General features: G+C 41.6%; 1 long non-coding RNA gene across 1 annotated transcript; it reads left to right on the top strand.

The window, feature by feature from the left end:
• The first annotated feature begins 987 nt into the window (after positions 1-987).
• On the top strand, positions 988-12,807 carry LOC309367569. The gene is made up of 3 exons (XR_014167226.1): positions 988-1,121; positions 5,067-5,236; positions 12,790-12,807. It is a non-coding gene; the product is annotated as an uncharacterized lncRNA (long non-coding RNA).
• The last annotated feature ends 2,238 nt before the right edge of the window (positions 12,808-15,045 follow it).

The following is a 15,045-nucleotide window of genomic DNA, read 5'->3' on the forward strand; positions in this document are numbered from 1 at the left end:
TCAGTGTGCTGAGCTGGGTTTCAGCTTGTCACGCTGTGCGTAACTTTCTCTCTTTTCCCTGAAATTTTAATTCCAGCACTTTTCTGTAGCTATGGCTGGTGATAAACTTTTTACATGGTCTCCAGCTTTAGCCAGGAGGAAAGATTTCAAGCTGTGGAAATAAACTGAGCACACTAACCAGACAGTGAACACAGTGGGTGTCACTTTCCATTCATTCTCATGAGGAAATCTGTCTTCATTCTAATATAATATTCTTACTGAATATTGTGGGCTTTGCCTGGTAGTTTGACGATAAAACGAAATAACTGACAGTATGCCATATACGCTGCACTGTGCTATGCAGCATAATCCAATGTATGTTTATTCAAAAGTATGTCTGAGTGTAGCAGTACTTAATCCCTTGTGGATTTGTTTAGAGTTGTAGCCTCGGGCAAGAAGAAGAAAAAACCACATTGATACAAGGATTCAATTTGTTCCACTTTTTAAAGGAAACTGGTGTCCTACCATGTGGGCTGGAGCTCAGTATTCACTTTTTATATTTCTCTGAACTTTAAAATTCAGCTCTTGGCTCACAAAGATACCAAAATACACTAACAAATGCACATTTTAGATTAAAATATTGTACATACAGAAATGCATATTTCAGGATAAAATGCATATAAACAATTTTCATCCCCCAGACCTGTGGTGCAATGGGTCAATGCATATAGCTGTTAACCAGAAGGTTAGCGGTTTGAGTCCACTAGGGATGGCTATGTGCAGGATTCCTGCATTGTAGAGGGTTAGACTAGATGACCCTCAGGTTCACTCCCAACTTTACAATTCTATGTTCTAGGGTAAAATATATACAAAAAATGCAATTTTTGAAAAATATATAAAATTTCCTGGAGTGTTTTTTTTTTTAAAAAAATCTGAGCACATTTGAAACTGATGTGGTCTGGCAAGAGAGTGATCCAGTCATCCTTACTGATGCACCTTTGAAGTATTCTTTAACAGTCTTTAACTAAATAACTGCATAATAACTTTCCTTTTTTCACAGAGTAATGCCGTTGATTAAAGGCCAAATTGGACATGACCTAATTCATGCAGCTAGCAACTGTATGGAATGGTTTAGTAAACAGGTAAAATGTGTGTTGTGTCAGTCTAGATTGGGACCACGGCAGGAGCAAAAGATTAAATTCAGTTTCCCACCCTCATGAGCCTTACCCAGATCTGCAGTGGGCTGGAGCCCTCCTGCTATTTATTTATTTTTTAATAATCACACAATTGTTAATGGCACGGAATATATCACATCTTGCTTAATCCTTAGGATGACGATTTTCTAGCCCTAAATTCCATTGTTTCCATTTTGTCTGCTCACAGTTCTTCCCAATGCAGTTACATTTCAGCAAGCTTCCTCATCCAGACTAAGTCTGTTCCAAATTGTCTCACATTAAGTGAGCACACAGGGCACTACCTTTAAATAAGTGCCTTTAAATCATCTCTATCTGTTCATAAGAAAAGAACTAGACATGCCATATCTTGAAACAGTATGCATTGTCACTTTGATCTTTGTGTTTGAAAGCCGCTAGGTTGGATCTTCCAGTGCTAACTAAATCTGACTTGATGCCCTGCCAGATTTGGAGAAGTAGGAGCTCAGAAAGAGTGTTTTCACGTGTGAAGCTTAAGAGAGGCTCTTGCTTCAATCAGTTCAATAATGCAAATATAATGCCCCTTCTGCATTGCAAATACATCTCCTCTGTGTTCTCTGCCACATGGTTAATATAAATAGCGTGAGAGAAGCTTGGAAATTTAAACTTCAGATGTGAAGGCACCCAACATGTGTTGCTCATGCATTAAAGGGGAGTGAGTAGCAAAGGTGTGGCTACTGCTTAAAATGTGGCTATTGGTTAATTAAAATATTCCTAGGCAAACTTTTTGAATACAGTGGTACCTCGGGTTAAGTACTTAATCCGTTCCGGAGGTTTGTACTTAACCTGAAACTGTTCTTAACCTGAAGCACCACTTTCGCTAATGGGGCCTCCCGCTGCCGCTGCGCTGCCGGAGCACAATTTCTGTTCTTATCCTGAAGCAAAATTCTTAACCTGAAGCACTATTTCTGGGTTAGCGGAGTGTGTAACCTGAAGCGTATGTAACCTGAAGTGTATGTGACCTGAGGTACCACTGTACTGCGTTTCCAGAAAACATCAGCGCTGCAAAATATAAATTCAAAGTCATTTCTACAATTACTCCAGAACTAAAAGCCAGTTATAACAACAACCTCCCAGCGTAGAATATAAAACTTAGTTTCCCAATTCATCCATTTCATAGTGCAGTACACACACACCATACATAATTTGCCTGAAACAAGTCTTCAAAGCCTTTCCAAAGGACTGGAGTGTGGCGATCTTCTTGAGGTTGACAGACAACAAATTCCAGAGTCCAGAGTCATGATGCCACCACTAAAAAGGTCTTCTTCTTTGTGCCTACCAAGTTCGCTAGCCTACAGGCAAAATGAGCAGAGTCTCCATTAAAGATCTTATGTGTGGGCAGGTTGATATGGGTGCAAAACTACTTGGTTAGGTTAAAGGTTTAAGGTTAGGTGGAAAGGCTGAAATGAGCACTTTAAATTTTACTCAGAAATGTGTAAGTAAACAGTGCAACTGGTATAATGAAGGTGTTATGTGGTCACCCTGGTGGTCAGTTTTTAAACCAGCTGAAGTTCCTGAGGTGGTTTTCAAAAGAGCCCCACATAGAGCACATTACAGCAAAGTGTAGACATGGCCAGTGCATAGATAAGTGTGGCTAGGTCTCACTATTACCAACCTCAGAGTGCAGATTGTATGGATGGGGACTGAGTTAATAGTCGTTTGCCTAAGACCATCTATTGGGTTGTGGCTGAAGTGAAATTCAAACCAGGGACTCTCCACTGAGTGACTATATAGCACTAGCTCTATATACATTACAAAAGTACCTGTTAGTCAACACCTCTTTACAATCTCCCTATCTCACATATACTCTTGTATCTGTCCCCAACCTGCTGCATAGGACTTACCATATTAATTTTGGTCATTTTCATTGTACACAGGTTGTACATTGACAATAAAGGTATTATTATTATTATTATTATTATTATTAACAGTGCTGGGATTCATGTTTTCTTTTAAATATCAATTATGCCTCTTTTTAAAAAAAGTGCATGCAAACTCACGAACTGAGCCATGTACAAAACCACTTCCCTATGTTAATCCAGCATTTTCCTTTTAATGCGAACTCAGCTCTCCCTTACCACAAACAAGCCTTCTGGGCATATGAAGTATATTTCTTTGGCAGCAGCCTGGCTCTTTCCAGCCCTGCCTAACTCCAATTGCCCTTTGGGTGTGTTGCTCCGAGCTTCTCCCTCACATTTTAAGCCCGTGGTGTTTACAGCTTGTAAAAGGGATGTAGAGCTGGTCTGCTATTACGTTGTCCAGGTTCCACCGCAGGTAATTGGTGGGGGTTTCTCAAAGCCGGAGTCAATCAAATGACTCCCCACCGCTAAAGTGAATGTCTCGAGAAATGTTTGATTTGCCTAGCACTGTCTCTTTTCTGTCTATGAGGTTTTTTTTTGCCAAAATCGCAAAAAATGCTGTTTTTGAGTTATTTTTATGGAAAATTGGCCAAAGCAGCACTGCCAACATGAGCTGCCATAAGTCCGGTTCCCCCCCGACATTTCACAAATTTCTGCCCAGACACTGCTGCCAACTGCAGTATTCCAGCTATGGCAACCCTACCAAACATGTTCATTCATGTCCTCTGTGTACTATGAGATGATGGTGATTAAATATCCAAAATCATGGCTTTAAAACACTAATCTGGATGATGATTTGAAAGTGTCACTGCAGCCATATATTCTGGGCAGAAACAGTATTGGGGAACCTTCTGCTGACTCTACCAGATTTGGATTAGAAAGCCTTTCAAAGATAGGATTCACCTTTGACAGTCTATCAAATGAAAAATCTCTCTGCTCCATTATTACAGTTTGGGTGTGGGGAATCTGAATCAGTTTGTATTTAAAAATGAACCTGGCTAATTTTTACTTTCCAAAACAACACAATGCTAGCCTTCAAAATTTGCAGTATTCCAGATTTTGCAATGAAATTCTCCAGCCAATGAATGCACGCAAAACTGCATATACTGCAGTAATATATCAATGAAAATGCATGTATTAAAAATGCATTGCATTCAGGAAACTAGCTTTGTGGAAATGGGTCTTTTAGGAGAAATTACATACAAACATGTGCATATTAAGAGGAATTTGCTGGTGTATTTTCATGAGGCATTAAAAATAAACAAATCACAAAGTGTTGTGGAAATGTGGAAAACTGAATTTAAGATTGGAAAAATGAGACACCAAGAAACTGAAATGGGATCCCTAATGCAGGCATGGTGCTTTGCAGAGTTCTAACCGCCACAGCCAGCCACGAGCAAAAAGGGATTTTAATACAGAAACATCTTTCAGCATAAAAGTAAAGCTGCTAAAGCTTCTGCTCACATTATCTGCAGGCCAACAAACACGCTGCTTATTCTGGAGTAACACTAGACAGAAATGGAAAGGATACAGAATGAAAAATCCAAGAGTGGCGTCTTGCTCCAGCCTGTAATACTAAGAGATTCTAAATCTAAACCCCCTTAATAGACAGATTACTTGCTGTCTTTATTCCCAAAATCCCACTAATACTTCTTCAGCTTCACGGATCAGTGCTGACTGAAGCTGTTGTGGCACATAAACTGGTTTTCATCCCTTTAAAAACCAAACAAGAGTTCATAAAAATATGGCTGTTTCGTTCAAATGGTCAAACAGCATCCTAGATTTGGGAGCAGCATCAGGAACATTCATAACCAGATAAAGGTCTTTGACTGGGGCCTGGAAAATGGCAAAAAACATAGCGTAGGCAGATGGGAGACAGAGAAGCTCATAGAGCTGTGGTGGGCAGAAGATAAGGCCCACAGAGAGATAAATTGACTGGAGACTGATGCCATGACGGTCCTCATTGCCACCAGCAGTCTAAAATTGAACTGGGTTTCCATTTTAATTTCCACTGTAGTGCAAAGGAAGCAAGGCAAGAGATTTCTGGTTGGAGAAGATTTGGGACTCTACTCTGCCCTCTGCTGCAAACATTCAACTTCCACAATCAGGGAAAAAGTGACATCAACAAAAATGACCACATAATGTTGAGAATGCCAGGAGAGATGAAATTGGCACCACATTTCCAATGTAAGTGTCACCAGCTCAGTGTCCAAATATACAAGCTAGGACCACAAGCTTAATCTTATTAGTTTCAGTGAGCTTAACCATGTTTAACTTTGTGTCACACTGTGGCTAACATATCCATTGCAATGATGTGTCAGAGTCTCAACCACTTACTACAGAGAGGTAGTTGGAAAATGGTGGCATCTCTCCCCGCCCTCATCTTCTGAATATCTGCCGACTCCCCTAAATCACTGGGTATTTCTTTATTTATCTCCAGATCAGCATAATCCTAAGGAAATCCCACATGCACCCATCCAAATAGCTGCTGTTCATCTGAGCATTGTTGTACTGCAGAATTTTTAAGGGGTTCTCTTGGGATTCCAGATTCATGTGCCAAAAAATAAGCACATGAAACTAAGAGACAGGCAGAAATGTAGAAAGATGAAAGGTAATCACCCAGTCTGGAATTCTGACTTAAGGAGAGAAGACCCTCTATTCCTCCAACTTTCAGAAATGACATCTTTCCAGCTTTTCAGGAAAACTTCCAAGGAAGAAGACCTACAACCTACCAAGGCATCTTTCCCTAACAATTATTTTCTTGTAATTTTAACTTGTAAACCACCTGTTTTGGAAACCCCTGTGCCTAGGGGAAATTGACTATCATACCTTCCCCCAAAGAGCCACAAGAATGGCAATTTGATGAGCGTCTGATCTGTTGAAGATCTTTGCCCCAGTTTCCCCTGGGAATAGGAATGTCTTTATAGGGAGAAAGTTCTGGCATAGGCCAAGCCACTGGAAGAGAAGGGGTCTGCAGAAGATAGGGTGGGGATATTCTTGGAAGGCAAAAACAGTAACATTGTTCAGTGAACATGGGGGGGGGGAGAAATCTCAATACAGATGTTTTCTTTAAAAAATTGGGGAACATCTGGCAATGGTAAACAAATATCTTGACAATATGTGCTCTCAAAAGAAAACAGCAGCCAAATGACCTAGGACCTTTACAGATGATTTAACAAACCAGATTTCTCTTTCACCGCTCTCTTCTTGCTAGACCAAATCCAGTACTAGTAGCTCAAAATCTCATATCTGTATATTAGAAGGAGGTGAGTAGCCTTATGGTGGGATACAGCTGTGCTCATGTTCGCCATGTTCAGCATTTAAAAAGAGGGGTGACATGTGCTCAAGTGCCAGAGATGGGGAGCACACAGTTATGAAAGATCCGCAGCTATAATTTCAAAAGATCCAGAAGATGTTGGGAAATAGCTGCAAGCAGAATAGTGGGGAAAGCTTGCTTGTGTTCTCTGCTAAAATAATAGGACAAGAACTTCTGTGTGTGTTACAGGAGAGCAACACTCATCCCCTATTGTTTTTTTTAAGGCATTCAAAAGCAGTCACTTTGCTTCTGCAATCCTTAGAGATTCTTTAAGCAAAAGAAACTTTATTCTGTCTTCTTTGGGAATCACACTTTTGAAAAAACAAACAAACAAAAAAACCCTCACCACTCTGTGCATGTTCCCTTACCTAGGTGTTTCACAGAGCTGCTTCCCTCCCTGCAACCATATACAAGACACCCATTTCTATCTGAGGAGACTTCCAAACTGTTGCTATTTTCGAGTGGGATTCTATTATGCACCAGCAAAGTCAAGTTGCTTGATAGGGAGGTCTTGTGCAATAAATCTGCTACCCTAAACAATAGGACTTTTTGCCATTAGGAAAGTGACTGGAAAATACAATGGAAAACATAGGATAACACTCGCTCTGATGCATCATCATCTAACCTCCCTGTAAACAAATAGGAATGAATGCTCATTAAGTAGCCAACATCATCTAATCTCCCTGCAAACTGATCAGGCTGAAGCGTCCCAGTCACTGATAGCAATATCAGTGCACAATGAGACCAGCAGTTAAGTGCATAAGCCATGGGTAGGCAAACTAAAGCCTGGGGGCCAGATCTGGCCCAATCGCCTTCTCAATCTGGCCCACGGATGGTCCAGGAATCAGCATGTTTTTACATGAGTAGAATGTGTCCTTTTATTTAAAATGCATCTCTGGGTTATTTGTGGGGCATAGGAATTCATTCATCCCCCCACCCCAAAAAAATACAGTCCGGCCCCCCACAGGGTCTGAGGGACAGTGGACTGGTCCCCTGCGGAAAAGGTTTGCTGGCCTAAGCCCTTAGAGCTGACTCTGCAGCACACATCTGGCTGGCTGTGAGCTGCAGAGGGTCAAGAGATCCAGCCCTCATGAGATTTTCTCTGTTTGCTAAGTCCAGAGGAGATCAGCCAAATTCAAATTGCAAATCTTAACATGCTCATAACAAAATTAGCCATATTTCCTGAAAGGGTTGAGCAGGTTAGTCATGCCTCTAATACTAAGGGGCATTTGGAAGGAAAATTTCAGGATGCAATTCTTTTACACGGGATCAGCTAAACTGGTGCTTCTTTTGGTTAGCCATTGCAGGCTGCATGAAGAAAGGACAGTGTTGCTCATTTTGGAAAGCCGATGAATGCATGGATGAGAGGCAGGGGAGGCTGGGGTCACACCTGCTGCCACCACTCCTGTCCCCTGCAGGTTCCAGTCCTGCTGAGCATGTGAATCTTCTGAACCAGAAGTGCTCAGCTGCAGGCAGAAAGCCTGCCATGTGCAAGACCTTTGCAAAAATAAAACTAAATGGCAATCTGTACATTGAGGCACGCTTCAGATAACGACATGCATCCCTGAAGTGGCCATGTCCTTTTGAAGAGGCTGTCCTTGTGGAGCACAAGTCAGAACTGGGTTGCCAGGTCTGATTCTGCCCTGTGGTTTGGGTAGTTATGATTGAAATCTGGGTGGATTTCTAAGGAGTTTTTCTTTATACAATTCTTTCCCTTGACTCTTCCCATCTCCAGTATGATTTACCTGATTTCTTTTCCGCCCTGCTTCCCAGTACATTAATTAATCTTTTCAGTAAATAGAAACTGTCAACACATCTGGCAGAATGTACTTGCCCAGAAAAAGTGAAACCTTTGCTTCCTCTTAACAGCTGCTTTGCAAAAAGTTAAGATTGTACAGTGCAATCCTATGCAGGTTTCCTCAGAAGTAAGCCCTGTGTTCCATGCAACTTACTTCGTAGTAAGTGTGTTTAGGATTGCAGGGTTATTTTCTCATTTAAGCACAAAATACGGTGCTGGATTATTCTTTGAAGCATGTTTTCTTCTTGACAATGGGACAGGGGGAGAGAGAAAGGGATAGAGAAGATATACATAAGAACTTGTTTCTTTTCAAAAATCCTATTTCTAAAAGATAACAAATTAAGCCATATTTGTCTGAAGGTTCATCCACACTTCCACTTGTTCCATGCTTAGAAAGAATGAGTCAGAGCAGTTTCCCTCTTGCCCTCTCCTTTCTCAGGGAAAACCTGCTCTTTAGCGATAAATTGGAACAAATGGCAATCCGCAAACAACCCAAATTGCTGTTTGCTCCAATTGAGCACTAAAGAGCAGTTTTACCCAGGGATAAGCAACCAGACAAGAGGAAGTGTGGATAAGCCCCCAGACTCCACCAAACTGAAGACAGTTGGAAATAACATTCCCTGACACAGGGCTGGCCCTATTATTAAGTAGAGTGAGGCACCCTGCCAAACCTCACCACAATCACGTTCTCCCAACCACCTTCCATAAACTCCAAATCACCACAGGAATGGTCAGTGCAAGGGCTCTTGGGATTGCAATTGCAAAGGCTTGTGGGATTGCTAGGAACTGTTTTTGTGCCTTTTCTGACCTTTTTGCGCTCTTTTAGGGCCATTTTTAAATTCAGTTCTGGGTTCAACATGATGCACGTAAGCTCAGTTGTGCACATATTGCTTGTGCATAAAAGGTGGTGGTGTTGCCTATATTCAACGTTGCTTTAGGCAGACCCCTTCTTTTCTTAAAGCAATATAAATGAAAAAAGCCAAGATCCAAACAATTAGCAATAAAACACTCCATCCTATGCTCATGAGATCTATGACCACACTTGCATTGCTAAGCTTTAAAACAAGAGTTCAAAGTGTGAGAAATATGAGGTCATTGTAGCACTAAAATCAAGCCACTGACGAAGAGATCAGTAGGCTATTCAAAGGGAAAGTACAAAGGGCTATCTTTCTGTCATCTCCCACCAAGAAAGCTTGATGGTGGCTTACAGGAACTGTGTGAACATGACTCAATGATAACACTTGAAACAGGATTCAGAACTTTGAACTAAAAAGGGTCTCTTCCCCACCTTCACCACTTTTTTTTGTATCTCTGGCAGACTTGCTCTCAATTATGGTTAGCTGAAATAGCAAGCAGGGCTTGGCTCTGAAAAGTCTCTTATCTTGTTCCAAAAAACACTGAAATGCCCAGCACAATCTCGCTATCTCTCTTTCCTGTTTTGCGGCATGCTGGGCTGATACATGCATGAGGGGCAGTGATGTGGGAAGCAGCTTCCACATGGCTTCTTCTCATGCTCCAACCTACGGTAAACTCAGGATCCCACATGGGCAGGACCAGTGATGTACTGCCACTCAACCATGAAACAGAGAGCCAGGAGTTTCCAGTCAAGGGACATGTTATGTTAACCTTGTATTTGGTCATGGATTTTGGTGATGAATAGCAGCCATACAAGGGAGAATCAAGTATGGGATCATGTTCTGGACAAAAATCCTTCTCCAAGCTGTGATTTGTGTGGTACTGCTGTTGTCACCAATACATCTCTCCCCGCTCCCCAAATAGTAACACTGATGTGTGTATTTGTGACTTTCATCAGGAGGAAGCATGGGAATAAAAGTTGAAGGGAGGAATTCAACATTGTGCTCTTCTGATCATTCTATCAGTGCAAACATTTCAGCTTGCCAGATGGAACGATTCCTCCTTTCCTCACCCTGCACACTGTTCTAAGGGTTGTCCTTGTGAGAGATTGCAGTCAAACATAACTATGCATGACTGTTAGTTGGTGCATGAAGGGGTTAAGGACCACAGAGCTGTGTTGCTAGATAGACTCAGTTAGGTCATGCCCACTCTCCTCCAGAGAGGAAGTGATGCCTTTCTACCCCCTTCTCTCTTGTAAGCCACGAGAAGGATGTGTCTGTGCTTGTGTCCAAGCACAGACCACATGTTTGAAGCTACTTTGCTGTATTTTCTACCCAGTACAATTTTGCCTGTATTATCCTTGCTGCTGCATGGAACAATGTATGACTAAGACCTTGAAATTGTAAGTAAAGCATTTTAAACTTACTTAACAGTGTGTGGCCTGCACATGGCAAGAGAGGTAGAATGAGGTCAGCTGCTGTGTGCAGCTGAATGACATAAAAAAGGTTTAACAACCTATATTCCTCATGCTATGATGCTGCTCAGCTTTTGTGAGTTTAAAACTCTGCTACTCAGGCTCTCTTTGTGCAAGTCCTGCATTTTGAATCCAAGCACCCTGCCACTTATTTTTGTTGTTTACCCACACACGAGTCCAAAGGGATTCAGATCTGGAAGAGGAGCAGGGAGCGCAGGGGAAGGAAAGTGGGGGAAGACATGTACTAGCAGGAGCGCACTGAGTTAGTTAAATCCAGGTCTAGCAACCCACCAGCATAATGATTCCTATACTTATTGCCCCTGACAGAAGGCAAATTCATATATACATGTTCACCACTCACCTGAGGCAGTGTTAAGTGGGAGCTGGCATGTCTGAAACAGCCAGCACAAAGCAAACCATATTCAGTGCATTCATATAATCTGAAAGGCAATGGTTTTCAGTGGAGACAGTAAATATGTCCTGTAAGCACTTAAGCTGGAGGCTTGGTCCAGCAGGGGTTTTCTTACGCTCTTATCAAGCTGAATGATACAGAATACTTTTAGATAGACTGTTTATTCACAGAAAAATTGGGCCCCAAAAAGTCCCAAAAGAAATGTGATCAAAAATTGTGCTGGAAAGTGTGGGAGAGCTGGCAATGTTATCTATTACCTCTGTGGAAACATATGAGGATGAATACTTCTTAGACAGGTGACATCAGCACAAGTTTCATTCGAACATAGTGTGAATAAACAGTCCTTCTGGAAGCTCCTATAGTCTATGTGATCATGACTCACATTTTCCTAAAACTCTGGATCACAGACCTTGAAATTTGGTTTAGGTGAAGGCTTGATGTGTCAGGAGAAAGCAAAATACCTCCAACAACACTGGACAAATCAGACAGTAATCAATCCTGAGAGGCAGGAGAGGAATCTGTGGAAGAAACTGGCTCATCGGCTAGAATGTGTGATTTTATAATCATTGCTTAGTGTTGCCAGAGCCATATAGGTAGTTAAAAGTTTTAACATTAGCCAGGCCAGTTCATGTTCTAGCCAAAGATATCTATTTCTGTGAGTTTTTCATCCATTAGCTGCTCTGTGGTTTCTCTTCAGTCTCCAAATTAAAATAAAATGCTTTTTGGTCAAATATCTTTAAGGGACATCTCTTTTGCATTTCCCCCTACGGGGTCTGGAAAAGAAACAGAATTGCTGTTGTTTTTACATTTTTTTCTTCAGCTCTTCTATGTAGTTGAACTGCCTATATGGCTCTGGCAATGATAAGAAATGATGATAAAATCACATGCTCTAATCAAATGAGCCAGTTTCTTCCACAGGATCCTGTCCTGCTCTCTGATGACTGTATGATTTGTTCAATGTGTCCCTGTAGCAGTGCTCCAAATGCTAATGCACACTCAGTTCACGTACCATAAACTCATCATCTGCTCCTTTCTCTTCCTAACAATACAAGTAATTTGCTTGTGTTGAAAAAGCTACCAGAGACAGAGTCGATGTGCGATGAAGACAGGAAGCAGCCAGGCTATTGTGAATCATTTCTGCTACTTGGTGCAAAGCTTGGCCTTATAAATCCCTCTGCATGAAAAGAAATGTAATAGTACTGAAGCACTTTTTAGAGACAATAACCATTTTAATTAGCATTTAGAGCTCCACCTATAATATCTCAGTAACATTTACATCTCCCTGAAATAGGTTAGCATTCTTATGTTCACTTTTAGCAGTGCTAAAATCAGCCCACTGACATTTGCAGCAGTGGAGACAGGAAGAGTTCAATGACGGTTATTACTGACATTCTTAGAAGGTTTGAGCCTGGAGGTTTAAAGGCGTGTGAATAGGAATCACTGTTTGAATTTGAATAAAGGCCCAGTATGTTTCATGTTCCTGGTGTACCCTGCAACTAGATAGATAGATAGATAGATGATAGATAGATAGATAGATGAAATGATAGATAGATGAAATGATAGATAGATAGATTAGATAGATAGATAGATAGATAGATAGATAGATAGATAGATAGATCGATAGATAGATAGATGATAGATAGATAGATAGATAGATAGATGATAGATAGATAGATAGATAGATAGATATAGATATAGATAGATAGATAGATGATAGATAGATAGATGATAGATAGATAGGTGATAGATAGATTAGTTAAACATTTCCAACTCTGTGACCATCTGCAGCCCGACAAGGCAAATAGATCTCTCCACCTCTTGCATATCACCAGGCCTGTCAGTCATAGTTCACAATTATGTCTACTTTCTCTCGATTGAATTGCAGTAGCCTCATCCATGCAGAGTCCTTGTATCAGAGTCACCAGCTCTTGGGAGCTGAGCCCTTTTCTGCCCCCTCAATATTTTGGGGGTAGAGGCCAGCCCCCCCATGCCCCAAAGCACAGAGCCCAGTGCGTCATGTCTCCAGTGACCTGCTCCTTCTCCTCCTCCTCCTCCTCCATGGAGGGAAAGGAGGGTTGAAGCAGCCTCCCACTGGTGGTGGCGGCAGGAGGCAGAGGAGCCTGGTCATTGAAGCTGCACGGCTGCTGTTTTCAGCTCTGCCCCAGATTCCTCCCGATGTGCTGATATCACACACCAGTTGTCAGGTCGTTCACTTGTGTGTGATGTCACACATGCGACATTGGCCTCCCCCCAATCACCCTTGCAAGCTGGCGCCTCTGCCTTGTTTGAATCATGGGCTTTGGCAGAAGCCCAGTCATGCCGACAGCTGATGCTAGCTCTGCCTAGTATTACTGGGGGAAAGGCCATTGGTCAGTGGAAGAGCATCTGCTTTGCATATGATTCCAGGTTCAATCCCCAGCACTTCTAGGTAGAGCTGATAGTGGCTTCAGTCTGAAATCCTGGACAGGCCCTGTCAGTCAGTATACATAATACCAAAGCAGAGCTGGGACTCATGTCCCAATATAAAGCAGCTTCCTCTGTTCATACACCTCTAATATGGTAATACTGGTAATAATTTCCAGCCCTTTTCTTGTCTCTTCCTTTGTCTTTTCTGTTTGCACCATTGATCATCACTGTGGATTGCCAATTATAATCTGTATAACCATTTTCTGGATCTTACTATATTTAACTTCATCTCTCTGGTGAGACGCATCCATCGGAACGTGATTTCATCAGTGACACTTAATTGAGAAGAGATCACTGAAGAGTTCTCTGCAAACACTTTAATGTCTATAATATCCACCCAATAAATGTTCTTTTCAAAGAATGAGGCATGTAGAAGTTTCTGCCCAAAATAAAAAGTTAATGTAGCATCTGTTCCACAGGACTCAAGATCAGAGAAAATGCAATAAATTTTGAGTAATAATCATAATAGCAGGGCAAACAATCAGCATTCGACAGATGTGGTAAGTGTGTGATCCATTCGGTGTGTTTTCTCCCAGCTGAAAACATTGGTAAAGCCAATAAAGGAATTAGAGGCTTCTGATGTCACTACCCTAGAATATTGTTATGAGTAATGTCAACATTATCCTTCTTGTTACACTACTCTCTTGATTAGTAACATCACACTTCAGAACACCAAAAACACCAGAGCCATTAGCACCAAGAGGATTTATTATACAATTAATTTGCTTCTGCTTTATCCATATCATGTCTCGTCCCCTCCCTATGATTGGATGGGGACAGAATACAAAACAACTGATCTGACTGAACTTGAAAAGCTATTATTGCTCTTCTGTCTTTCTTTGAGGACTCCTAGGCTTTACTGAATTTTTATTAGTTGAACATGGCTCACAGAAATCATTTCCACCCTCCCAACCACCAACCAGCTCCTCCCCCCCTACATAGAGCTTCTCATGGAGGCAAAGGCAAAAGTAGGGTGGCTAGTCCTCACAGAGCTATCCTGGCTATCCCTTTAAACACCAGGCACTCTGTGAGAAGCTGCAACCACTGCACCCCTACCCCGTCCCTCTGCCAATACCTGTTTCTGCCAGCAGGACTCTTAAAAGAGCAAGTGGGTGTAGCGAGTGGATAAGATGATTTTTCTCCAGCAGAGGAACGACCATTGGTTCATCTAGCTCAGTATTGTTGGCATTCTCTTTCATTGGAAATTTTAAAGCAGAGGTTGGATGGCCATCTGTCATGGATGCTGTAGTTGCAATTCCTGCATTGCAGGGCGTTGACCTAAGCCTCATCGAACACAGAATTATTTCTGACTCAACACATGTAAGATTGCACCATAAATATAGTTGTGGGGGTCTATTGTACATTTTGTTCCTTTTGAAGGCCCCAGGCATTCATAAGAGTACTAAGGTATAAGGAAAGGATGACTTTTGTCCCATTCCCATATGTCTTAAAAGTAATGATTTTACTGTCTGTTGCTTAGAGCACATGAGTGAAGGTGAGAAGAATGTGTTCTCAAAGAAGTGATAGTGCGTGTCAGGTTTTCCCAACTTTTAAAGGAGGAAATGTTATAGTCATTTTGAAATGGGTGAGTTGGCCACTGAGTATATATCTATATATATCAGGCAAGGTTAATGGAAAAATGGCTTTAAAAGAGCAATGTAATTTTTCTGAAAAA

This window comes from Podarcis melisellensis (assembly GCF_964234715.1).
Source record: "Podarcis melisellensis genome assembly, chromosome: 3".
Lineage (NCBI taxonomy): Eukaryota > Metazoa > Chordata > Lepidosauria > Squamata > Lacertidae > Podarcis > Podarcis melisellensis.